At 41.6% G+C, this 26,730-nt stretch overlaps 1 pseudogene; it reads right to left on the reverse strand.

Annotated features, from left to right (window-relative positions):
• The window catches only part of LOC106563707 (proto-oncogene DBL-like), a 36,656-nt pseudogene extending 11,382 nt beyond the window's left edge, over window positions 1-25,274 (reverse strand).
• Between the last annotated feature and the right edge of the window lie 1,456 nt (window positions 25,275-26,730).

Genomic DNA, 26,730 nt, shown 5'->3' on the forward strand with positions numbered 1-26,730 from the left:
ACGCTGACCTGTGTGTGGGTAGTTTGTGTAGTGGGACACTGACCTGTGCGTGGGTAGTTTGTGTAGTGGGACCATGACCTGTGTGTGGGTAGTTTGTGTAGTGGGACCATGACCTGTGCGTGGGTAGTTTGTGTAGTGGGATGCTGACCTGTGTGTGGGTAGTTTGTGTAGTGGGACCATGACCTGTGCGTGGGTAGTTTGTGTAGTGGGACCATGACCTGTGTGTGGGTAGTTTGTGTAGTGGGACCATGACCTGTGTGTGGGTAGTTTGTGTAGTGGGACCATGACCTGTGTGTGGGTAGTTTGTGTAGTGGGACCATGACATGTGCGTGGGTAGTTTGTGTAGTGGGACACTGACCTGTGTGTGGGTAGTTTGTGTAGTGGGACCATGACCTGTGCGTGGGTAGTTTGTGTAGTGGGACCATGACCTGTGCGTGGGTAGTTTGTGTAGTGGGACCATGACCTGTGCGTGGGTAGTTTGTGTAGTGGGACCATGACCTGTGTGTGGGTAGTTTGTGTAGTGGGACCATGACCTGTGCGTGGGTAGTTTGTGTAGTGGGACCATGACCTGTGTGTGGGTAGTTTGTGTAGTGGGACCATGACCTGTGCGTGGGTAGTTGTGTAGTGGGACACTAACCTGTGCGTGGGTAGTTTGTGTAGTGGGACCATGACCTGTGCGTGGGTAGTTTGTGTAGTGGGACCATGACCTGTGTGTGGGTAGTTTGTGTAGTGGGACCATGACCTGTGTGTGGGTAGTTTGTGTAGTGGGACCATGACCTGTGTGTGGGTAGTTTGTGTAGTGGGACCATGACCTGTGTGTGGGTAGTTTGTGTAGTGGGACGCTGACCTGTGCGTGGGTAGTTTGTGTAGTGGGACGCTGACCTGTGCGTGGGTAGTTTGTGTAGTGGGACGCTGACCTGTGCGTGGGTAGTTTGTGTAGTGGGACGCTGACCTGTGCGTGGGTAGTTTGTGTAGTGGGACGCTGACCTGTGCGTGGGTAGTTTGTGTAGTGGGACGCTGACCTGTGCGTGGGTAGTTTGTGTAGTGGGACGCTGACCTGTGCGTGGGTAGTTTGTGTAGTGGGACGCTGACCTGTGCGTGGGTAGTTTGTGTAGTGGGACGCTGACCTGTGCGTGGGTAGTTTGTGTAGTGGGACGCTGACCTGTGCGTGGGTAGTTTGTGTAGTGGGACGCTGACCTGTGCGTGGGTAGTTTGTGTAGTGGGACGCTGACCTGTGCGTGGGTAGTTTGTGTAGTGGGACCATGACCTGTGCGTGGGTAGTTTGTGTAGTAGGACGCTGACCTGTGCGTGGGTAGTTTGTGTAGTGGGATGCTGACCTGTGCGTGGGTAGTTTGTGTAGTGGGACGCTGACCTGTGCGTGGGTAGTTTGTGTAGTGGGACGCTGACCTGTGCGTGGGTAGTTTGTGTAGTGGGACGCTGACCTGTGCTCGGGTGTCCAGTGACTCCAGTGTTTTCAGTAGCTGTTCTGTCTGGACCACAGTCCCGCCCACTGCAGTGACCTCCTTCTCCTGACCAATCAGCTGGTCCAGGGTCTCCTTAATCTGAGCAACAGCAAAAAGGAAGTGACTACTTTTAACACTAAATGTTATTACTGCTTGTTGGTCAACAGAACCCAGATTGACACGTTTTCACCCTACCACTCTAAACTGACCACATTAAAGCTCATCTCATACAGTATCTCATCAGTTTCAGGTGATGCCTCTCACAAAACCCATCAAAAGCCATCTCCATGTCTCGTAGTTGTGCCAGAAGCCTGAGGGAAACAGGTGGAACACAAGCTACAGGTGAACACTTAAATCTTTCAAAACAAGAATCCCTCCAGAGCATGGCTGCTATTACGAAGATAACCTGAGGTCAAAATATACTACACACCAATGTGAAGACACACTTTATTTTAATTTTTAAAGTACACCTGAAGAATGAAATTATTGTTATGATGTGTCATTAATATGTGAAAACCAAAAAATAAATACAAATATATGTAATACAAGTTTATTATACCTCTGTACTGTGTGCCAGTCCTGTTAGATATCTCTGTCCTCCTGGCCATCAGCCTCTAGGTCTGTACTGTGTGCCAGTCCTGTTAGATATCTCTGTCCTCCTGGCCATCAGCCTCTAGGTCTGTACTGTGTGCCAGTCCTGTTAGATATCTCTGTCCTCCTGGCCATCAGCCTCTAGGTCTGTACTGTGTGCCAGTCCTGTTAGATATCTCTGTCCTCCTGGCCATCAGCCTCTAGGTCTGTACTGTGTGCCAGTCCTGTTAGATATCTCTGTCCTCCTGGCCATCAGCCTCTAGGTTGGAGAGCAGGTGACGGCCCTCCCTCATCACTGACCTGATGTCATCCTGCAAATATTTCTTATTCCACAAAATCATCTCTTGCCTCTGTATCACTGGCGTTTCCTCTCGGGTAGCCCTAATATTGGGTTGGAATTACAGAGAGAGCCCAAGGCAGATAAGTCGAAAGAGAAGCATGAATTGGGGTGAGTAACTTCCGATCTGATGTTCAAGAGTTCTTGTCGGTTGTAAGAAATAATAGCGGATACATTTAATAAAAATAGAGTAAAAATAAACTACAAAATAATCATAAAATAGCAAAGTTGGGTCAGACCTGGCAAATCGGCGGCCATCTTGTTCATCAGACTGTTCTGTTCTACTCTATGCTCTACATCTACAGACTTACAATGAAAGAACAATTTTGAGGTTGTCATGGGAGATGTCTTACTTTCAGCCGCCTGTATTGGTCAGTGTGGGACATGAGGAGGAACTCGATGGCGTCGGCCTCATCTTGTAGCTCTGTCTCAGCGAGCTCCGTGCCGAACGACTGCAGCAACTGGGCTATCTCCTTTACCGTCACAGCAAATCTCTCAATAGTCTGAAGAGGGAGACAAACAGTAATGCATTTATGTCTCTTAACAAAAACCCTAATTTGTTATGTATTCTGTCACATTGCAAATCTAGGCTGCCTTGCTGTGTAATTGTGTACATGTTGTTGATGTGGACAGTATTCCAAAATACCAGGTCTGCCTATAATTGCTGTGTTGCTGTAGGTGACACTGTGGGACTGCATGTTTACCATATGAAGGACAATCCAGTCACTATGGCAGTACTCCAGAGTTCCACCAAACTCGGAGGTCAGCTGGTTCTCATCGATGCAGCGAAGCATGTCTGTAACTGAGCTGAACATGAACACCTGTGGAGGAACGCAGAGTGGCAGACCAAGGGGTACAACATAGAACCACCATGACAACCAGATTCAATAATAGTCACTCATCATCACATTACACTAACATGTCGAAGACAGAGATTGTGGGTAATAGAGCCTAACAGACCACTCCACAGTCTTTATGTTATGTCAGACTGTTGAAGCAACTAGTCCAACGTCCACAGTGATCATCCCATACTGTCCCTTAACCACGTTATACACTATATTGGTATTTGCTGAACAATCCTAACAAGACTTGGTTTCATCTTCACATCTTACAGGCATCTTAAGTCATCCTGGCTGAAGCGGAGCCCGAGGTCAGTGCCTGAGGGACTCTGAAGGAGGCTGGTGAGCTGCAGGACCATCACCAGGTGGATGCAGAATGAAGACAGGAGGAGGAGAGAAATATAGAACTTTATTATCTTTGTGGTATGACTGTTATTATCTCTGTGGTATGACTGTTATTATCTCTGTGGTATGACTGTCATTATCTCTGTGGTATGACTGTCATTATCTTTGTGGTACGACTGTTATTATCTCTGTGGTACGACTGTTATTATCTCTGTGGTACGACTGTTATTATCTCTGTCTTATGACTGTTATTATCTCTGTGGTACGACTGTTATTATCTCTGTGGTATAACTGTTATTATATCTGTGGTACGACTGTTATTATCTATGTGGTACGACTGTTATTATCTCTGTGGTATGGCTGTTATCTCTGTGGTACGACTGTTATTATCTCTGTGGTACGACTGTTATTATCTCTGTGGTATAACTGTTATTATATCTGTGGTACGACTGTTATTATCTATGTGGTACGACTGTTATTATCTCTGTGGTACGACTGTTATTATCTCTGTGGTATAACTGTTATTATATCTGTGGTACGACTGTTATTATCTATGTGGTACGACTGTTATTATCTCTGTGGTATGACTGTTATCTCTGTGGTATGACTGTTTGTCAACCTGCTCTGTTTTATTCATACCTGGTTATTGCCTCACTCCTGTTCTCAAGCTGTTCTACCTTGTTTTCATCCTACTCAGTAAGTGTGCATACATTAACAGTATTGACCCTCTTTGATTAGATAGCACCTGAAATAGCACATGAATGTAATGGGGTCCAATTTGACTGGCATGTTCCCATTCTGTCTTCTAGAATTTAAGTTCAAGTTCATTATAAAGCATTGACAAAACAAGTATGACATGTCATGTTTCTATATGATGAACAAAATTAACAAATGATGGAGAAAGAAAAGAAGAGATCTGGGTCAAATAGAGAAAGATTAGGGGAGATCTGGGTCAAATAGAGAAAGAAGAGATCTTGGTCAAATAGAGAAAGTAGAGATCTAGGCCAAATAGAGAACGATTAGGGGAGGTCTGGGTCAAATAGAGAAAGAAAATAAGAGATCTGGGTCAAATAGAGAAAGAAAAGAAGAGATCTGGGTCAAATAGTGAAAGAATAGTAGAGATCTGGGTCAAATAGAGAAAGATTAGGGGAGATCTGGGTCAAATAGAGAAAGAATAGTAGAGATCTGGCCCAAATAGAGAAAGATTAGGGGAGATCTGGGTCAAATAGAGAAAGAAAAGAAGAGATCTGGGTCAAATAGAGAAAGAATAGTAGAGATCTGGGTCAAATAGAGAAAGATTAGGGGAGATCTGGGTCAAATAGAGAAAGAATAGTAGAGATCTGGGCCAAATAGAGAAAGAATATAAGAGACCTGGGTAAAATAGAGAAAGAATAGGAGAGATCTGGGTCAAATAGAGAAAGATTAGGAGAGATCTGGGTCAAATAGAGAAAGAAGAGATCTGTGTCAAATGGAGAATGGATATGAGAGATCTGGGTCAAATAGAGAAAGATTATGGGAAATCTGGGTCAAACAGAGAAAGAATATGAGAGATCTGGGCCAAATAGAGAAAGAATAGAAGAGATCTGCGTCAAATAGAGAAAGATTAGAGGAGATCTGGGTCAAACAGAGAAAGAATATGAGATATATATACTGCAACAGCAGTAGAGGTCCTTAGAATCTTATTATATACTGTAGAAACTACAATGTCCTACTGCAACAGCAGTAGAGGTCCTTAGAATCGTACTATATACTGTAGAAACTACAATGTCCTACTGCAACAGCAGTAGAGGTCCTTAGAATCTTACTATATACTGTAGAAACTACAATGTCCTACTGCAACAGCAGTAGAGGTCCTTAGAATCTTACTATATACTGTAGAAACTACAATGTCCTACTGCAACAGCAGTAGAGGTCCTTAGAATCTTACTATATACTGTAGGAACTACAATGTCCTACTGCAACAGCAGTAGAGGTCCTTAGAATCTTACTATATACTGTAGAAACTACAATGTCCTACTGCAACAGCAGTAGAGGTCCTTAGAATCTTACTATATACTGTAGAAACTACAATGTCCTACTGCAACAGCAGTAGAGGTCCTTAGAATCTTACTATATACTGTAGGAACTACAATGTCCTACTGCAACAGCAGTAGAGGTCCTTAGAATCTTACTATATACTGTAGAAACTACAATGTCCTACTGCAACAGCAGTAGAGGTCCTTAGAATCTTACTATATACTGTAGGAACTACAATGTCCTACTGCAACAGCAGTAGAGGTCCTTAGAATCTTACTATATACTGTAGAAACTACAATGTCCTACTGCAACAGCAGTAGAGGTCCTTAGAATCTTACTATATACTGTAGGAACTACAATGTCCTACTGCAACAGCAGTAGAGGTCCTTAGAATCTTACTATATACTGTAGGAACTCCAACATCCTACTGCAACTGCAGTAGAGGTCCTTAGAATCTTACTATATACTGTAGGACCTCCAACATCCTACTGCAACAGCAGAGGTGCTTAGATTCTTAGTATATACTGTAGGACCTCCAACATCCTACTGCAACATTCCTCTTTAGCTCAGATGTTAGAGCATGGCGCTTCAATGCCCGGATAGTGGGTTTGATTCCCAAGACCAGCTGTGCTTAAAAATGTATGCACACAAGTGTAAGTCGCTTTGGATAAAAGTGTCTGCTAAATGGCATATATTATTATTAACATTATTATTATTATTAATTATTATATCCTGCTGATACTGCTGAGCTAGTTGTTGTTCTATATCGGACTCTTGTGTGAGGCAAATGCATGTAAGGCTCAGAACTTTAAGGACTTGAAGTGAATAAGACTCATCTTCACTAATAAAACTTTGCATAGGTTAAGATGGAGATGTACTTCCATCAATGGAGGCTGTTGAGGGGAGGACGGCTCATAATAATGGCTGGAACGGAGTGACTGGAATGGTGTCAAACCCATGAAAACCATGTTTCTGATAGCATTCCATTTACTCCATTCCAGCCTCCACTGACTTCCATCTACAGGCCACTGTGATCCAAGAGACAGCTTTGAGCAGTCATGTGAATGCAAATAGATATAGGGCTAAGTCAATCTGTTTGTCTGCAGGAAAGGTGATCAATGAAACACACCAGCCGACACCAAGCTCATCAGCTTAAGATTACTTTGACCACTGCAGCACAGATCAGAAACATGGACATAAACAAGGTTTTGCACTATTACACATCTTAGATATTCCTTCATAATGGAGGTATTATGAAATATACACTGAGTGTATTAGGAACACCTTCCTAATATTGAGTTGCACCCTCTTTTCCCCGCAGAACAGCGTCAATTTGTCGGGGGCATGGACTCTGCAAGGTGTCGAAAGTGGCCCATGTTGACTCCAATGCTTCCCACAGTTGTGTCAAGTTGGCTGGATGTCCTTTGGGTGGTGGACCATTCTTGATACACATGGGAAACTGTTGAGCGTGAAAAATCCAGCAGCATTGCAGTTCTTGACACTCAAACCAGTCCCCCTGGCACCTATTACCATACCCCGTTCAAAGGCACTTAAATATTTTGTCTTGCCCATTCACCCTCTGAATGGCACACACACAATCCGTTTCTCAATTCTCTCAAGGCTTAAAAATCCTTCTTAAACCTGTCTCCTCCCCTCCATCTACACTGATTGAAGTGGATTTAACAAGTGACATCAATGAGGGATCATAGCTTTCACCTGGATTCACCTGGTCAGTCTATGTAATGGAAATAGCAGGCAATCCTAATGTTTTGTACACTCAGTGTCGTTTTTTTGTTATAAATCAGCGTTTAACAAAACTACATCCTCTTTCCTCCATTGTTTATTAACCAGCAGCATACATTACAGTGGGCTGCACTGCTGTGAAACACCTTGCTCACATGCCCTGTGGTGAACTACAGAGCAAATACAGTGCATCAGTTATTAGCTAACTTTACGAATGATACAGACTGATACATACAGACATCTGTTTAAGTAGAAATGCAATTAGGGTACTGAAATAATATTTTGAGGTTTATAGAATATTCATATGCTCTCAATTAAAATAGATTCCACTGATGATAACCTCCTACAGCTACAACTTACACTAGCCTATATATTACTCTTCAATGCCTAAAGAGCTGTTTCAACTAGTATTACTGATCTTATCACGCAATATGTATTATACACACCCTTCCCACTGGGCAAAAACTGGTTTAATCAACGTTGTTTCCACGTCATTTCAACCAAAAATGCAACGTGGTGATGTTGAATCAACATGGAAAACTGATTGGATTTGCAAAAAGTCATCAATGTAAGGAAATTTCGTATTTTTTTAATCCAACTTTTAACCTAAATCCATTGACAGTGTTTTTAGTTGATTTCACGTTGAATTCACGTTAGTTGACAACTCAACCAAATGTAAATAAAAACTAGAAGTTTAACTGACGTCTGTGTCCAGTGGGTTTTGTCATTGAAATGTCCAACCCCTCGCATTTCCAAACACATGTATACAACACGTGTAAACTATTTTTTCATTCACGCTTACTAGAACACACACAAATTCAAGTGTTATCTTGCATCTGGATATACCTAATGTCGCATGCGATTTCTAGCCTGATGCAGCAATAGTGCACATCCCTGGCGAGGATTATTCTCATCGCTATGCTGCAATAGACATCCTTTTCCAAATTTGGGGAAGCATAAAAAGAAAATGCCTATTTCTATCGTAAACATTGTACTGGGCTGTCCCCTAAAATGATTGGCCTCCGCCATGGTTTTAGGTTTGGATTTTTAGAGGATATCGCCTCTTTCTCGCCGCCTGCTCACAACATCCTCCATCAGTAGAGCGCGAGACTCTTAGCAGTAGTGAGCTGTCGCAGCATCGCACTGCAGTGTCTGTGTTGGTAGCTAGGCAGCGCTGTAACACTGCAGTGTCCGTTTTGGTAGTAGGCAGTGCTGTAAGACTGCAGTGTCCGTGTTGGTAGCTAGGCAGCGCTGTAACACTGCAGTGTCCGTTTTGGTAGTAGGCAGTGCTGTAAGACTGCAGTGTCCGTGTTGGTAGCTAGGCAGCGCTGTAACACTGCAGTGTCGATTTTGGTAGCTAGGCAGTGCTGTAAGACTGCAGTGTCCGTGTTGGTAGCTAGGCAGTGCTGTAACACTGCAGTGTCGGTTTTGGTAGCTAGGCAGTGCTGTAAGACTGCAGTGTCCGTGTTGGTAGCTAGGCAGTGCTGTAACACTGCAGTGTCGGTTTTGGTAGCTAGGCAGTGCTGTAAGACTGCAGTGTCCGTGTTGGTAGCTAGGCAGTGCTGTAACACTGCAGTGTCGGTTTTGGTAGCTAGGCAGTGCTGTAAGACTGCAGTGTCCATGTTGGTGGCTAGGCAGCGCTGTAACACTGCAGTGTCCATGTTGGTAGCTAGGCAGCGCTGTGAGACTAAAGTGTCTGTGTTGGTAGCTAGGCAGCGCTGTAAGACTAAAGTGTCTGTGTTGGTAGCTAGGCAGCGCTGTGAGACTAAAGTGTCTGTGTTGGTAGCTAGGCAGCGCTGTAAGACTAAAGTGTTCGTGTTGGTAGCTAGGCAGCGCTGTAAGACTAAAGTGTCCGTGTTGGTAGCTAGGCAACACTGCAAGACTGCACACCTTGCACACGCTTGTGATCCCGAATAGGGGCGTGTCACTGTCACGTGCTTTATGCTTCAACTGCCAAATGTAATTAAATATATACAATTATATAGTTTATTATTTTCTATTACAAAAATATGTGTTTCTATGTCTTGCTGTGTGAGCAATGTTTTTGGTCTTTGTGGGTTTCATAAATAGGCATATAGGCTATGGATGACCTACAGAGAAGTTTTCATAGCCTAGTAAAATAAAAGTGGATTCAAAAGGTTTAGCTAGAGTATGATACATTGCACACATATTATATCAAATTCATTCAACAATCTGCTCGATTATGAATTAGGCCTACGAATAGGACTGTGTGTGTGTGTGTGTGTGTGTGTGTGTGTGTGTGTGTGTGTGTGTGAGAGAGAGAGAGAGAGAGAGAGAGAGGGAAAGATATAGATGGTGAGAGAGATATGGAAGAGAGGGGGGGTGGGGGAAGGAAGGAAGGAAGGAAGGAAGGAAGGAAGGAAGGAAGGAAGGAAGGAAGGAAGGAAGGAAGGAAGGAAGGAAGGAAGGAAGGAAGGAAGGAAGGAAGGAAGGAAGGAAGGAAGGAAGGAAGGAAGGAAGGAAGGAAGGAAGGAAGAAGCTGAAAACAATTTAAAGACCACTACTTTGATTTTGAAAATGTACAAAGACATGTTACAAACTACACTCAGAGGCCCAAGAGCATTTCACAGAGATTATCTAGCCTACCACTATGCCATACTGATTTACACACATAACATAACATTTCACAGAGATTATCTAGCCTACCACTATACCATACTGATTTACACACATAACATAACATTTCACAGAGATTATCTAGCCTACCACTATACCATACTGATTTACACACATAACATAACATTTCACAGAGATTATCTAGCCTACCACTATACCATACTGATTTACACACATAACATAACATTTCACAGAGATTATCTAGCCTACCACTATACCATACTGATTTACACACATAACATAACATTTCACAGAGATTATCTAGCCTACCACTATACCATACTGATTTACACACATAACATAACATTTCACAGAGATTATCTAGCCTACCACTATACCATACTGATTTACACACATAACATAACATTTCACAGAGATTATCTAGCCTACCACTATACCATACTGATTTACACACATAACATAATGGGCCATGTCTGGCTCCAAGTATGGATCCTGAACTTGATCTTCATCCCAATCTGTCATTTCATTTAAACATATCATTTAATTGTTAACAAATCAACTTTAACTCAAATAAATTGTTATTCGTTCAACGGAGCACTTCAGAATAACTTTATGCATGGTCTTTCCCCCCCAATGCTAATTAAACCATTAATTATTCAGTAAATAGACACATTAAGCTGAGGTTATTGATCCTCCTGTCATCTCTATCTCTCTGTAAATGTTATTCTTTAGGATTGTCCCAGTATTTATAGCATTACAATGTCATTTTCTAACACAGTCGCTATTGTGGTTGGGGCTATGGATTGGGATCTGTGCAGCTCCATTCACCTTTCTTCTGTATTGATTGGTTAGGCCTGCGGTCATGTTAACAATTCCTCATACAAGCATCTGGTTTATGAAACTTTATTGAGTACTTAGTTTACAAGGTCTGCTAAATATGATGCATTTTGCGATCATCAAAAGTGACTGATTACTCACAATAGGCAGCTCATTGCTGTAATGTATACACAGGGAGTCAATAAGTAGGTGAGTTTAATAATAGTAATAACCATGATGATAATACCAAACAGGCGCAGCATACTGAACGTAACCAAAACCAATACTGCCTGATGACAGAGGCAACTGAGGGCTACGTGAAGGGAGAGTAATCAGGGTGGTGATGAAGTCCAGGTGTGCGTAACGATGGGGAGGTGTGAGCAATGATGGTTGCCAGGTGTGCGCAATGTGGGTTGCCAGGACCAGTGGTTAGTAGACCAGCGACGTGGAGCGCCGGGGGGGAGCAGGTTTTTTTTGTGTTGTATTTTTTCTTTTTACATTTTTCTTTTTTCTTTTTTTATTATTAACAGTAACATGCAAAACATAAACATAACATAACAGCCAGAGGGATTCCAAAGAAATTAGAGAAAAATAAAATAAAACTATTCCACATTATATCAAATCAAATACAGACATATATCGAATACATTTTTTTGACATTTTGTTTTGTATACGTTTTAAAGAGTCTAAGTACTGTTCCAAATCAGATAAAAAAAATAAGAAAAGGGGCTTTTTCTTCATAAATTTTGATTTGTGTATGAAACATTTTCCTAATAAAATAAAGAGATTTATGACATACTCATGTTCAATTGTGGAATCAGTGTAGTAAAATAATATGTCAAACTTAGTAATTTCAATGGTTGTATGCAATTTGAGGCCAAGATATAGTTATACATCAGTCCAGAACACTTCACTATATAAACAATTACAGAATAAGTGTTCAATAGATTCAGTTTCTAGTTCACAAAAACTGCATTCACTGGTAACGTCAAATATATATTTAGAAATCAAGCTATTACACGGATAGAATCTATGGATTATCTTAAAGGAGATCTCCTTTACTTTATTGGTCACCATAAATCTGTGTGGAGTGAGCCAAGCACGGCGCCAGTTTACATCAAACGATGAAGCCCAACAAAATATCGCAGAGGGAATAGACTTCCTGTAGAAAATATCCCTTATTAAACGATTGTTGAATTTCGTATCTAGTAGACCAATGCCATTCAACTGAATATCGCTTACAATCGGAGATATTCCAAAATATGCATTATTCTGAAGTAAAGTTTTATCCCACTAGGTATAGCTTTAATAACAGTGTCATATTCCTTGCTTGAAACCTCAAAGTTGTATCTTTCCATAAATTCTCTCTGTGTAAATAGATTCCTGCTGTTATTAACTAATTGGCTGACAAGAACAATGTTTTTCGAAAACCATTTAGGGTTAAATAACATCTTATTTCTATGTAATATCGACCCATTGTTCCATATAAAACATTTATGAGGTGAAAAGTTGTGTTTATACAACAAAGCCCAGCACATTAAAGCCTGCTTGTGAAAAACCGCCAGTTTCACAGGAAGTTTAACCACAATATATGGACATTGTAGTAAAAAATTAAGCCCTCCGAGCTTCTGAAAAACAAAATGAGGTATAATATTCCAGAAACGATGAGGATTTTTTATGTACCTTTTAACCGAGTTGACCTTTGATATCTGATTGAAGAGAGTGAAATCTAAGACATTTAGACCGACATCACAAACCCTGTTGGTGATAACATCTCTTTTTATCTTATGTAGCTTGTTTTTCCATATGAAGTTGTACAAATGCCTATCTAAGGTACAGCAAGTGGATTTGGGAATGTCAATAGATGAAAAAAGATAGGATGCACGAGATAGCCCCTCAGCTTTGGATGGGGAGCAGGAGTAGGTGTGACAATTCCTTATTGTTTAGCGCCTTCCCCATTTTCCTTGGCACATTTCCTTATCACACACGTATACACTGTACATAACTCAATTAATCTCTCTCTCTTTCTCTCTCTCTCATTCTCTTTCTCTCTCTCTTTCTCTCTCTCTCATTCTCTTTCTCTTACTCTCTTTCGTTCTCGTTCTCTTTCTCCCTCTCCCTCTCTCTCTCGTTCTTGTTGTCTCTCGTTCTCTCTCATTCTCTCTCTCTTTCGTTCTCTTTCTCTCTCTCTTTCTCTCGTTCTTTTTCTGTCTCTCTCTCTCTTTCTCTCTCTCTCAATTCAATTTCAATTTCAATTTAAGGGGCTTTATTGTCATGGGAAACATATGTTTACATTGCCAAAGCAAGTGAAATAGATAATAAACAAAAGTGAAATAAACAATAGAAAATCTACAGTAAACATTACACTCACAAAAGTTCCAAAATAATGTAATGATGTGCAAATAGTTAAAGTACAAAAGGGAAAATAAATACCACATAAATATAGGTTGTATTTACAATGGTGTTTGTTCTTCACTGATTGCCCTTTTCTTGTGGCAACAGGTCACAAAGCTTGCTGCTGTGATTACACACTGTGGGGAGTTTATCAAAATTGGATTGGTTTTCAAATTCTTTGTAGGTCTGTGTAATCTGAGGGAAATATGTGTCTCTAATATGGTCATACATTTGGCAGGAGGTTAGGAAGTGCAGCTCAGTTTCCACCTCATTTTGTGGCCAGTGTGCAAAGAGCCTGTCTTCTTTTGAGAGACAGGTCTGCCTTCAGCGGCCTATCTCAATAGCAAAGCTATGCTCACTGAGTCTGTACATAGTCAAAGATTTCCTTCATTTTGGGTCAGTCACAGTGGTCAGGGTTAGGGTTAGGGTTAGGGTTAGGGTTAGCCTTAAACTCTATGTTTGGCCTTAAACTCTATGTCATTCTAGTTTGCTCTGTTGTTTTTGTCAATTCTTTCCAATGTGTCAAGTAATAATTTTTTTGTTTTCTCATGATTTGGTTGTGTCTAGTTGTGTTACTGTCCTGGGGCTCTGTGGGGTGTGTTTGTTAGGAACAGCTTGCTTAGGGAACAGCTTGCTTAGGGTGCCCCACCTGGACAAAATGAACACCTATGTGAGAATGCTATTCATTGACTACAGCTCAGCGTTCAACACCATAGTACCCTCAAAGCTCATCACTAAGCTAAGGAACCTGGGACTAAACACCTCCCTCTGCAACTGGATCCTGGACTTCCTGACGGGCCGCCCCCAGGTGGTGAGGGTAGGTAGCAACACATCTGCCACGCTGATCCTCAACACTGGAGCTCCGCAGGGGTGCGTGCTCAGTCCCCTCCTGTACTCCCTGTTCACCCACGACTGCATGGCCAGGCACGACTCCAACACCATCATTAAGTTTGCTGACGACACAACAGTGGTAGGCCTGATCACCGACAACGACGAGACAGCCTAGAGGGAGGAGGTCAGAGACCTGGCCGGGTGGTGCCAGAATAACAACCTATCCCTCAACGTAACTAAGACAAAGGAGATGATTGTGGACTACAGGAAAAGGAGCACCGAGCACATCCCCATTCTCATCGACGGGGCTGTAGTGGAGCAGGTTGAGAGCTTCAAATTCCTTGGTGTCCACATCAACAACAAACTAGAATGGTCCAAACACACCAAGACAGTTGTGAAGAGGGCACGACAAAGCCTATTCCCCCTCAGGAAACTAAAAAGATTTGGCATGGGTCCTGAGATCCTCAAAAGGTTCTACAGCTGCAACATCAAGGGTCCTGAAATCCTCAAAAGGTTCTACAGCTGCAACATCGAGAGCATCCTGACTGGTTGCATCACTGCCTGGTACGGCAATTGCTCGGCCTCCGACCGCAAGGCACTTCAGAGGGTAGTGCGTCCGGCCCAGTACATCCAGGACCCCTGCCACCCCAGTCATAAAATGTTCTCTCTACTACCGCATGGCAAGCGGTACCGGAGTGCCAAGTTGTTAAAGGAATTTTATATCTTGATGATAATAATCAATAATCAATTCACCTTGACTAATGCCCAAGGTTTGTAAGACACTGGGTTAAATAATTAGGCAAGGACTAAGCTTGTAGCTTTATTCATGAGAACGTTCTGAGGTCAGGATAACAAAACAGTCATTTTATAGTTATTGCTTACTTACGCACATGCATTTACACACAAACTGTTGGTGACCTGCATCCCCCAATGACTTCCCACACTGTTTATCACTACCTAGCTCAGCCTGTTCCTTTCCCTCAAGGTTAGGAACCCTTTGAAGTTTTACTCCCTTTACCATCTGTCCCCTGCTCTCTAATACTAATTGCATACACACACATTTCTTTCCCTCTCCAGTGGTTCCTGGACTTTCTGGAACTAATCAGACCAATCGATCACTACATTGATCATTACATTGATTATTCATTAACCATGCTGTATGACTAATAATTCATCATGGTTTATTGATCCATTTACCTTTATTAGATAATTCTCTTATCACAAGTCTAGGACAAAAAGGCTTCTCAACAGTTTTTACCCCCAAGCCATAAGACTCCTGAACAGATAACCAAATGGTTACCCGGACTATTTGCATTGTGTGCCCCCCCAACCCCTCTTTTACGCTGCTGCTACCCTCTGTTTATCTTATATGCATAGTCACTTTAACTATACATTCATATACATACTACCTCAATTGGCCCGACCAACCAGCACTCCCACACATTGGCTAACCGGGCTATCTGCATTGTGTCCCACCACCCGCCAACCCCTCTTTTATGCTACTGCTACTCTCTGTTCATCATATATGCATAGTCACTTTAACCATATCTACATTTTCATACTACCTCAATCAGCCTGACTAACCGGTGTCTGTATATAACCTTGCTACTCTTATATTCAAATGTATTTTTACTGTTGTTTTATTTCTTTACTTACCCACACACACACACACACACACACACACACACACACACACACACACACACACACACACACACACACACACACACACACACACACACACACACATACCTTTTTTTCGCACTATTGGTTAGAGCCTGTAAGTAAGCATTACGATGTAAGGTCTACACCTGTTGTATTCAGCGCACGTGACAAATAAACTTTGATTTGATTTGATTCTCAAGGTTCATTTCTCTGTAGGTGATGTCTGTTATGGAAGGTTCGGAAATCGCTTCCTTTTAGGTGGTTGTAGAATTTAACAGTTTTTGGGGGGATTTTAAACATTAATGGGTATCGGCCTAATTCTGCTCTGCATGCATTATTTGGTGTTTTACATTGTACACGGAGGATATTTTGGCAAAATTCTGCATGCAGAGTCTCAATTTGGTGTTTGTCCCGTTTTGTGAATTCTTGGTTGGTGAGCGATGTGAGAGAAAAATTACGTATTTACCTGATTTGTTTAATATTAATAGTTAACAACTATATGCTTAACAAATAGTGAGAGATATTCATGACTACTAATGCATTGCCTATGTAAAGTGTTGGTTCCTCTCTTCCACAGTCACTCCCCACAGCTGGTCTAGGCATGTAGTCAAGGACATTCTTTGCAACTACTGGATGGAGCTAACTTGAGGGACAGAACAACCTGTTATTGTTTCACACGGCATAAGACAAAGAGCCTCTGAGAGTGACCACAGTTCTTCAGTCCATCCTGTTCTTTTACTGTCTTCCAAGGGCACAGCTGTGTGGAGATATGAAGAGAACAGAGGCTGGCTTGGTAGAGAAAGGACTAACGGATCTGTCGTTGTCACTTGTTTGTGCGCTATGACCTCACACACCTGATACACATAGCCACAAGAAGAAAACAAGGTAGCTTATGATGCCAGATCTACCGGGGCAGTTTTGGGGTTTCTATAGAAACCACTTGTGTTTCTGTATTATTCGGGTTCTCAATGATCACAGGTGGGTGGTCATTGACCAGCTTCATTATTGCAACAATTAATTGATATTGAAGTATTATTGTTGGAAGAAAGAACAAAGTCTCTTCTTATTGGTTAGAATTTCCACCACAGCAGACCCCAGACCTCACAACCATAAAGGGCTCTATAACTGATTCAAGTATTTTTAGGCAGATCCTAATTGATAAATCCAATTTTATGTTCCTTTTGATGGCATAGAAGGCCCTTCTTGCCTTGTCTCTCAGATCATTCACAGCTTTGTGGAAGTCACTGTGACGCTGATGTTTAGGCCGAGGTATGTATAGTTTTTTGTTTGCTTTAGGGCAATAGTGTCTTGATGGAATTTGTGATGAACGATGAAAATGTGTGTGTTTTTTGCCAATTTTAACGGCACACTCGTTGTTTGTGTACATGGATTTTATAATGTCGTATGTTTTTCCCCCAACACCACTTTCCATCAATTTGTATAGCAGACCCTCATGCCAAATTGAGTTGAATTCAACAAAGCATGAGAAGACTTTGCCTTTGTTTTGGTTTGTTTGTTTGTCAATTAGGGTCTCTCTCTCGCGCGCTCTCTCTCGCGCTCTCTCTCTCATTCTCTTTCTCTCTCTTTCACACGCACAACACTGAAACTGTGTATAAACTGAAACCTTTCTCCTAATGCAATGTGATATACAGTCAGTAACATTAATGCCCTGAGGAATAGCTAGTAACAATGTTAGGTAATGTGTGACTTTTTGCACAAGGGAGGGCTTTATAGATTAATTGAATGCAGTTTTTCAACCTATGCAACGTCAAAGAGGACCATCATAATTAATGATAGAGAAAGCAATGATGCGTGCAAAATCCTGTCACCCATGATAAAACAAAATGCACTATGTAAACTGCATCTAACGGCTTTAATGAACTGGCAGACGCATTAATGTAGATGACGTCGCCATGTTGGACCGGAATGAACGTCGAATGAATGACCTGCATTCTAGTGAGAGGCATAAGCTGTACAGGAAGCCTGTACAGAATACAAATATTCCAAAACATGCATCCTGTTTACGACAAGGAACTAATACTGCAACAAACAAAAAAATCTAATCAACTAACTTTTTGTCCTGAAAACAAAGTGTTATATTTGGGGAAAATCCAATCCAACACATTTCTGTGTACCACTCTCCATATTTTCAAGCATAGTGGTGGCTGCACCATGTTATGGGTATGCTTGTAATCGTTAAGCACTAGGGAGTTTTTCAGGATAAAAAAATAAATGGAATGGAGCTAAGCACAGGCAAAATCCTAGAGGAAAACCTGGTTCAGTCTGACTCCACCAGACAGTGGGAGAGGAATTCACCTTTCAGCATGACAATAACCTAAAACACAAGGCCAAATCTACACTGGAGTTGCTTATCAAGAAGACAGTGAATGTTCCTTAGTGGCCGAGTTACAGTTTTGACTTTAATCTGCTTGAAAATCTATGACAAGACTTGAAAATGGTTGTCTTGCAATGATCAACAAACAATTTGACAGAGCTTGAAGAATATTTTACTGCGAAAGGTGATTATAACATGTATTGAGTCAGGGGTGTGAATGCTTCTGTAAATGAGATATTTCTGTATTTCATTTTTAGTAAATCTGCAAAAATGTATAAAACATGTTTTCACTTTGTCATTATGGGGTGTGTGTAGGTGGGTGAGGGAGAAAAATATTCAATCAGAGTATCGTGATAAGCTTCTATTCTGTCAAAACCTGTAGGTGAATTTCGTGGATAACTCTGTCATTTCTTTCTTCACTATTTTTGTTCACTTAAAGTTTTTTGGACTGAAGCTAGCGCAACATCCTTTTGGAATTTATTTGGTCCCTTTCATTATCATTTCACACTTTCCAACCTCATGATACCAATATCCTCATCAATAGATGGATGACTGAATTCAGTGCTGGTAATATGAGAGGGTGGGGAAAGTTAAGTAGCCTATATAGTCTGTGATGACTTTGTGAGATGAAAAAGGTGCGATGCTTCTCTAACCAAACTGCAGCTAGCAGAGTTTCAGCAACAAGGATAGCGGCGGAATTCCTGTGGTGTGATGTTCAGAACCACATGAAATTGGACAGCGAGTGACTGTGAGGCAGTGCAGAGCATCCACTCCACAACAACCTCAGCTTTGTAAATAATAGGGACTACGTACATCTGTAAAAGAGAAAAATAGACTTCTCAAGGTACAGTATTATGGTTAAGTGTCTTGCTCAAGGGCCACATCAACAGATTTTACACCTAGTCTGCTGAGGGATTCGAACCAGCGACCTTTACTTACAGGTCCAACGGTCTTGCTTGCCCTTGCCAAGCCAGTGGACTTATTTAGAATGCAGGATGCCAGCTTCCTGACCACGTCGAGCCAAACATCTCTACCAGTCCTCCTGTCTGGCACGGTGCCTTACAGAGAGAGAGAGAATGAAATGTGCTTCATGCCTGCTCAGGACTTGTGGCGTTCTGGAAGCAAGGTTTCCCAGTCCCCAGGTGTCTTGTCTATCTATAGCAGTCTGAATTGATTAAGAGATAAATCTCCCTCAATCTGTCTGCCGTCTCACTTAGTCTGTAATTGGATTGTGTTGTGGATCAGAGTTGGGTTCTAAGAGACTCCCAGTTAAACTCACAGGAGAATCTTTTGAGAGGTTGGCTATGATGGGGCACGCCAGAGAAGCATCAGAAAGGCATCCTACACTCTTAAAACAAAAAGGTGCTATCTTGTACCTAAAAGTGTTATTCAGCTGTCCCCATAGCAGAACACTTTGAAGGACCCTTTTTGGTACCAGGTTAAACTTTTTTGGTTCCAGGTAGAGCCCTTTTGGGTTACATGTAAAACCATTTTCACAGAGGGTTCTACATGTAACCGAAAAGGGTTCTACCTGGAACCAAACTGGGTTCTATCTGGAACCAAAAGGGTTCTCCTATGGGGACAGCCGTTTGGAACCCTTTTTTCGAATAGTGTACCGACTGGCACTGCACTCTCTGGCATTGCAAATGTATTGAGACTGTGGCAGTTGTTATTGCCCACAAAAGCCTATGCTCAAACACGGATATTTACAAACTCCTCAGATACTTGGAAACTCCAGGGCTACTTGTACACTTAGTATTGGAAATAATGGCTACAGTATAGAATAATATCTGGCACCTCTTTCTAGGCATTCTTAGTCTGGCTGATACCAAACTTGTGTTATACCATGTGTGCTATACCAACTAGCCTAAGTCATCCAGGGTATGTTTAAGCAATAAGGCCTGAGGGGGTGTGGTATATGGCCAATATACCACGGCTAATGGCTGTTCTTAAGCACGACACAACGCGGAGTCCCTGGATACAGCCCTTAGCTGTGATATATTGGCCATATACCACAAACCCCTGAGGTGCCTTATTGCTTTTATAAACTGCTTACCAGCGTAATTAGAGCAGTAAAAATAATTGTTTTGTCATACCCATGGTATACGGTCTGATGGCTTTCAGCCAATCAGCATTCAGAGCTCGAACCACCTGGTTTATAATTGAAAATAGAACATGTCACGTCTTACTGTATATGTCACTCATCTAAAGTGACTTCCAGATCCACATGACATCAATGGTTGTACTACGAAAAGTTCACGTCTCATATGAGTACATAGACCTGACTGAGTTTGGGGCCTTTCACAGAGGTTGTCAGGATGATGCAGAGGAACTCCTTGAATCATATTTCTGGTTCTTCTGCTGGAGAGGACAGGTGTTAGGATCCCTAATCCAATGAGATGAGATGAGAAGGCTTCCAGGAGTCAAATGTTGGCCCAGTGGAGTTGTTAGAGTTGAGCTCAAACTTTGCGTGTGTGTGACAGAGACAGAGAGGGGATGTGACAGTATTTTAAAGGTTTGGGGGAGTATGACATGGTAAGTGAATGGTATACAGCTCGATGTTGTGAAGTGAATGAATGAAGTGCACACCAAACCTGAACTCACTCACCACTTTAAAAATATTTGACTCCAGAACAACTATTTAAGACAGAGCTTAACGGTAAGGGGATTACCTTAATTACAAAGAACTTTACTATAGCAGTATCCGCTCACATGACTACAGGTATAGACGCCCTATAACGTCACCTGAAATCAGAAACAAATCAAGGCAAGGCCAGGAGGTTGTGCCCTTGTGAGACCTAGGAGAACTAAACAGGATAACCAGATAAGGTAGAGAACACCATTAATAACAGTAACACTAAGCAAGGAAGGCAGCCTTGATGCATGCTGTTTTCGAAGAACCCTAAATATTGGAGGCTTAGCACACTCTGTTCAAAGATGGACAACAAAACTCACAACTAGCAATGAAAAGTGACTGGCAAATAGATGACATTCATTTTCAAGTAGAAACATCTTCATAAACATGATTTCTTCCTCGTTCAAACTGATTTCAATGTCTTTCAAAGCTGTCACTTCAACACATGATTGAAACTTAATGGTCTTGGTGTGTGAATAACAGGAGCGAGTTTTAAAGTTATCTCAATCGACTTATGTTTTAATTGGTTTCTAACAAAGGTGTTAGCCTTGGTGCCTGGGTAATTATTGGTGTTAGGTTTAGTGGTAGGGTTGCATCTGCCTGTGTCACGTCCTGACCAGTAATAGGGGTTATTTGTATTGTAGTTTGGTCAGGACGTGGCAGAGGGTATTTGTTTTATGTGGTTCAGGGTGGTGGTTTGTTTAGAAGGGTGTTTGATTTATTATTTCTGGGTTTTGGGTTATGTTCTATGTTTTTTGTATTTCTATGTTCTCTCTAGTTTAGTATTTCTATGTCTAGGTAATTGGGTGTTGGACTCTCAATTGGAGGCAGGTGTTTTTAGTTGCCTCTTATTGGGAGTTCTATATATAGGTCTGTGTTTTGTTTGTGTTTTGGGGGAGATTGTTTCTGTGTATAGCGGCAAGCCTTACAGGACTGTGATTTGCTGTTGGTTTATGTGTTTATTTTTGGTTCACCTTCTTTGCCAACTAAATAAAAAAGAAGATGATTGCACATATCCCCGTTGGTCTTGGTCCGCTTTATCCGACGACAACCGTTACAGCCTGAGTGCAGTTATTTAAGGACCAAGATGGTTAGATTTAGGATGGTTGTGAAAAATAAATACAATACCATATTTCCTTCCGTAAATCATAATAGTTTATTAATTGGTTCAAAATTAAAAACACATTTATTCAAATTGCAAAATGTGAGGAATTTAATTTGTCAAGTGGGGAAATTGCAATTGCTAAAACATGCAAAAGCTGTTAATTGTAAGAACCTTAATTTAATTTCCCCTCATTACAGTAATATCACCAGGTACTTCATTGTGTGTCCAGGGGTCACTTTTCAAGTCATTTCATGGAGCATCTGTTAAGGTACGTAGACCTGCATGTCCTAGCAGGGAGGGAGTGTTCTGATATGCTCTGTGGGACCAACATTTCACAAAGATACCAGTTTCTCTTTGCTTCAGTGTCTCATAAGTGGAAGTCCACACTTGCGTAGGAAGTTCCGTAACACTTTGCTATGTATGATGCCTTGTTAGCATGTCATAAGGATCCAGATATACAGTTGAAGTCGGAAGTTTACATACACCTTAGCCAAATACATTTAAACTCAGTTTTTCACAATTCCTGATATTTAATCCTAGTAAAAATTCCCTGTCTTAGGTCAGTGAAGATCACCACTTTATTTTAAGAATGTGAAATGTCAGAATAATAGAGAGAATGATTTATTTCAGCTTTTATTTCTTTCATCACATTCCCAGGGGGTCAGAAGTTTACATACACTCAATTAGTATTTGGTAACATTGCCTTTAAATTGTTTAACTTGGGTCAAACGTTTCGGGTAGCCTTCCACAAGCTTCCCACAACAAGTTGGGTGAATTTTGGCCCATTTCTCCTGACAGAGCTGGTGTAACTGAGTCAGGTTTGTAGGCCTTTCTATAGGATTGAGGTCAGGGCTTTGTGCTGGCCACTCCAATATCTTGATTTGTTGTCCTTGCTGCAGGGGGTACCGAACTGTTGGCCGGGTTTGGGGTAGCCAGGTGGAAAGCATGGCCAGCCGTAGAGAAAGGCTTATTGAAATTCTCGATTATTGTGGATTTATCAGTGATGACAGTGTTTCCTAGACTAAGTGCAGTGGGCAGCTGGGAGGAGGTGCTCTTATTCTCCATGGACTTTACAGTGTCCCAAAACTTTTTGGAATTAGTGCTGCAGGATGCAAATTTCTGCTTGAAAAGCTAGCCTTTGCTTTCCTAACTGACTGTGTATATTGGTTCCTGACTTCCCTGAAAAGTTGTATATTGCGGGGACTATTTGATGCTAGTGCAGTACGCCACAAGATGTTTTTGTGCTGGTCAAGGGCAGTCAAGTCTGGAGTGAACCAGGGGCTATATCTGTTCTTAGTTCTACATTTTTTGAAAGGGGCATGCTTGTTTAAGATGGTGAGGGAAACACTTTTAAAGAACAACCAGGCATCCTCTACTGACGGGATGAGGTCAATATCCTTCCAGGATACCCGGGCCAGGTCGATTAGAAAGGCCTGCTTGCAGAAGTGTTTTAGGGAGCTTTTGACAGTGATGAGAGGTGGTCGTTTGACCGCGGACCCATAACGGACGCAGGCAATGAGGCAGTGATTGTTGAGATCTCGTTTGGAAACAACAGAGTTGTATTTAGAGGGCAAGTTGGTCAGGATGATATCTATGAGGGTGCCCATGTTTACGGATTTGGGATTGTACCTGGTAGGTTCCTTGATAATTTGTGTGCGATTAAGGGCATCTAGCTTAGATTGTAGGACGGCCGGGGTGTTAAGCATATCCCAGTTTAGGTCACCTAACAGTACGAACTCTGACGATAGATGGGGGGCAATCAATTCACATATGGTGTCCAGGGCACAGCTGGGAGCTGAGGGGGGTCTATAACAAGCGGCTGATGTCTTGAGATGTTGCTTCAATATATCCACATAATTTCCCTCCCTCATGATGCCATCTATTTTGTGAAGTGCACCTGTCCCTCCTGTAGCAAAGCACCCCTACAACATGATGCTGCCACCCCCGTGCTTCACAGTTGGGATGGTGTTCTTCGGCTTGCAAGCCTCCCCTTTTTTCCTCCAAACATAACAATGGTCATTATGGCCAAACAGTTCTATTTTTGTTTCATCAGACCAGAGGACATTTCTCCAAAAAGTACGATCTTTGTCCCCATGTGCAGTTGTAAACCATAGGCTGGATTTTTTTATGGCGGTTTTGGAGCAGTGGCTTCTTCCTTGCTGAGCAGCCTTTCAGGTTATATTGATATAGGACTCATTTTACTGTGGATATAGAAACTTTTGTACCTGTTTCCTCCAGCATCTTCACGAGGTCCTTTGCTGTTGTTCTGGGATTGATTTGCACTTTTCTCGCCAAAGTACGTTCATCTCTAGGAGATAAAACGCGTCTCCTTCCTGAGCGGTATGACGGCTGCGTGGTCCCATGGTGTTTATACTGCGTACTATTGTTTGTACAGATGAAAGTGGTACCTTCAGGCGTTTGGAAATTGCTTCCAAGGATGAACCAGACTTGTGGAGGTCTACATTTTTTTCTGAGGTCTTGGCTGATTTCTTTTGATTTTCCCATGATGTCAAGCAAAGAGGCATTGCGTTTGAAGGTAGGCCTTGAATTACATCCACAGGTATACCTCCAATTGACTCAAATAATGTGAATTAGCATATCAGAGGCTTCTAAATCCATGTCATCATTTTCTGGAATTTTCTAAGCTGTTTAAGGCACGGTCAACTTAGTGTGTGTAAACTTCTGACCCACTGGAAGTGTGAAAGTGAAAAAATATGTCTGTAAATAATTGTTGGAAAAATTACTTGTGTCATGCACAAAGTAGATGTACTAACGACTTGCCAAAACTATAGTTTGTTAACAAGAAATGTGTGGAGTGGTTGAAAAACGAGTTTTAATGACTCCAACCTAAATGTATGTAAACTTCCGACTTCAACTGTATAGAGAGACATGATATAAGCCTTATAATGAGACACTAGCTAAGTTTCCATTAACTTCTCCAGTGATTTCTTGTCGACATTTAGAAAGTTAGCATGGAAAGTAGATTGCCGGCCAATTGCCTGCCATGGTGCGTTTCCATTAAACTGTGTTGTGTTGATAAAAACAGCTGGACGTAATGACGTCACAAGTAACGCCTAACACTTTTTCTCAAAAACCTAGTTGAGTATGTTGAATAAAGTGGTTGAAGTGTTTCCATTATCCATTTAGGCAAATTGTGCATTAATAAAGTGGCGACAGCCTGTATGCCGTCCCACAAATCTGTTTCATGTCTCAGGTAGCCCGCAAAAGCCAGCATGGATAGAATGCAAGAGGTGACCTAATATTCTTTATAATAATTCAATGGTCCGTGCCATTGTAGGCACGTAGGCCTAGTAGAGATCAGAAACAATTTGATTGCAATGTAAAGCAATACATCTTCTTGATGCTCCAGGACACATCATAAGCAATTCTTGTCTTGCAAAAAAACATTGTTTTTATAGTTTAATAAATGTATTTAGTTTTCATTCGAAAAACAGCATTTCCATCATGATTTATCTCAATAACGAAATGTCTACAAAAACCAACCCACCCTTGTTGAACTGATAATATTTGTTTGATCTGCTGTTGTCTTACATCTGCCATTTCCATGAAAAATGTTGCACTGATTTTTTTGCGACACTGCTTTTGTCAATGGAAAACTGCCAGGTATTATCCTGGACTAGTGTTATTATTATCCTGGACTACTGTTATTATTATCCTGGACGACTATTATTATTATCCTGGACGACTATTATTATTATCCTGGACTAGTGTTATTATTATCTTGGACTACTATTATTATTATCCTGGACGACTATTATTATTATCCTGGACTACTGTTATTATTATCCTGGACTACTGTTATTATTATCCTGGACTACTATTATTATTATCCTGGACTACTGTTATTATTATCCTGGACTACTGTTATTATTATCCTGGACTACTGTTATTATTATCCTGGAATACTGTTATTATTATCCTGGACTACTATTATTATTATCCTGGAATACTGTTATTATTATCCTGGACTACTATTATTATTATCCTGGACTACTGTTATTATTATCCTGGACTACTGTTTTTATTATCCTGGACTACTGCTATTATTATCCTGGACAACTGTTATTATTATCCTGGACTACTGTTATTATTATCCTGGACTACTGTTATTATTATCCTGGACTACTATTATTATTATCCTGGAATACTGTTATTATTATCCTGGACTACTATTATTATTATCCTGGACTACTGTTAATATTATCCTGGACGACTATTATTATTATCCTGGACTACTATTATTATTATCCTGGACTACTATGACAGGTTCTGCAGGAGAGTCTCAGCAGGGTCAGTGACATCAGAGTGACACAGACAGGTTGCCCTGGCGATTAACATGATTGTGAAGTCTGCTGAAGCTGAGTGCTGGGGCCTCTGAACCAAATCTGGGTTGCGACAGTCATCAATCAGGACCTTGATGGACGACCTGACAGTCACTACAGTCAATGCCAGGATACAATTGGATTCTGCAAGGGCTGGAGAAGCTGTTTCGAATGGGCCAGGATGAGCTTCAAGCCAACAAAGTCGAGTTCCATGGTGCTGAAGAATGGCAAGGTCGTGGAAAGATTACGCTTCAACATTGCAGGAAAGTTGATCCCAACCATCTCGGAAAAGCCAGTAAAGAGCTTTGGTAAGATGGTCACCCTGGTCTCAGAGTCCACAAAGACCGTTATCATTCTGGAACTGACAGTCCCTTGGGAAGACCGTCTAGAAGAGGTGTACAAGAAGAAGAGGGCCAAGTACAAGGGACTGGTCATCGACTGCTGCAAGCAGGGTTGGAAGGCACATGCCTATCGAAGTAGGCTGCAGGGGTTTTGCTCGGCAATCCCTTCACAGAGCAGCACACTCAGCATCACTGGAGAGCCATCACCAGCACCAACGAGGCAGCATCACTGGAGAGCCATCACCAGCACCAACGAGGCAGCATCACTGGAGAGCCATCACCAGCACCAACGAGACAGCTGAAAAAGCCACTTGGACGCAAGTCGAGGTCTGA

The sequence above is a fragment of the Salmo salar genome, chromosome ssa11 (genome assembly GCF_905237065.1).
Source record: "Salmo salar chromosome ssa11, Ssal_v3.1, whole genome shotgun sequence".
Lineage (NCBI taxonomy): Eukaryota > Metazoa > Chordata > Actinopteri > Salmoniformes > Salmonidae > Salmo > Salmo salar.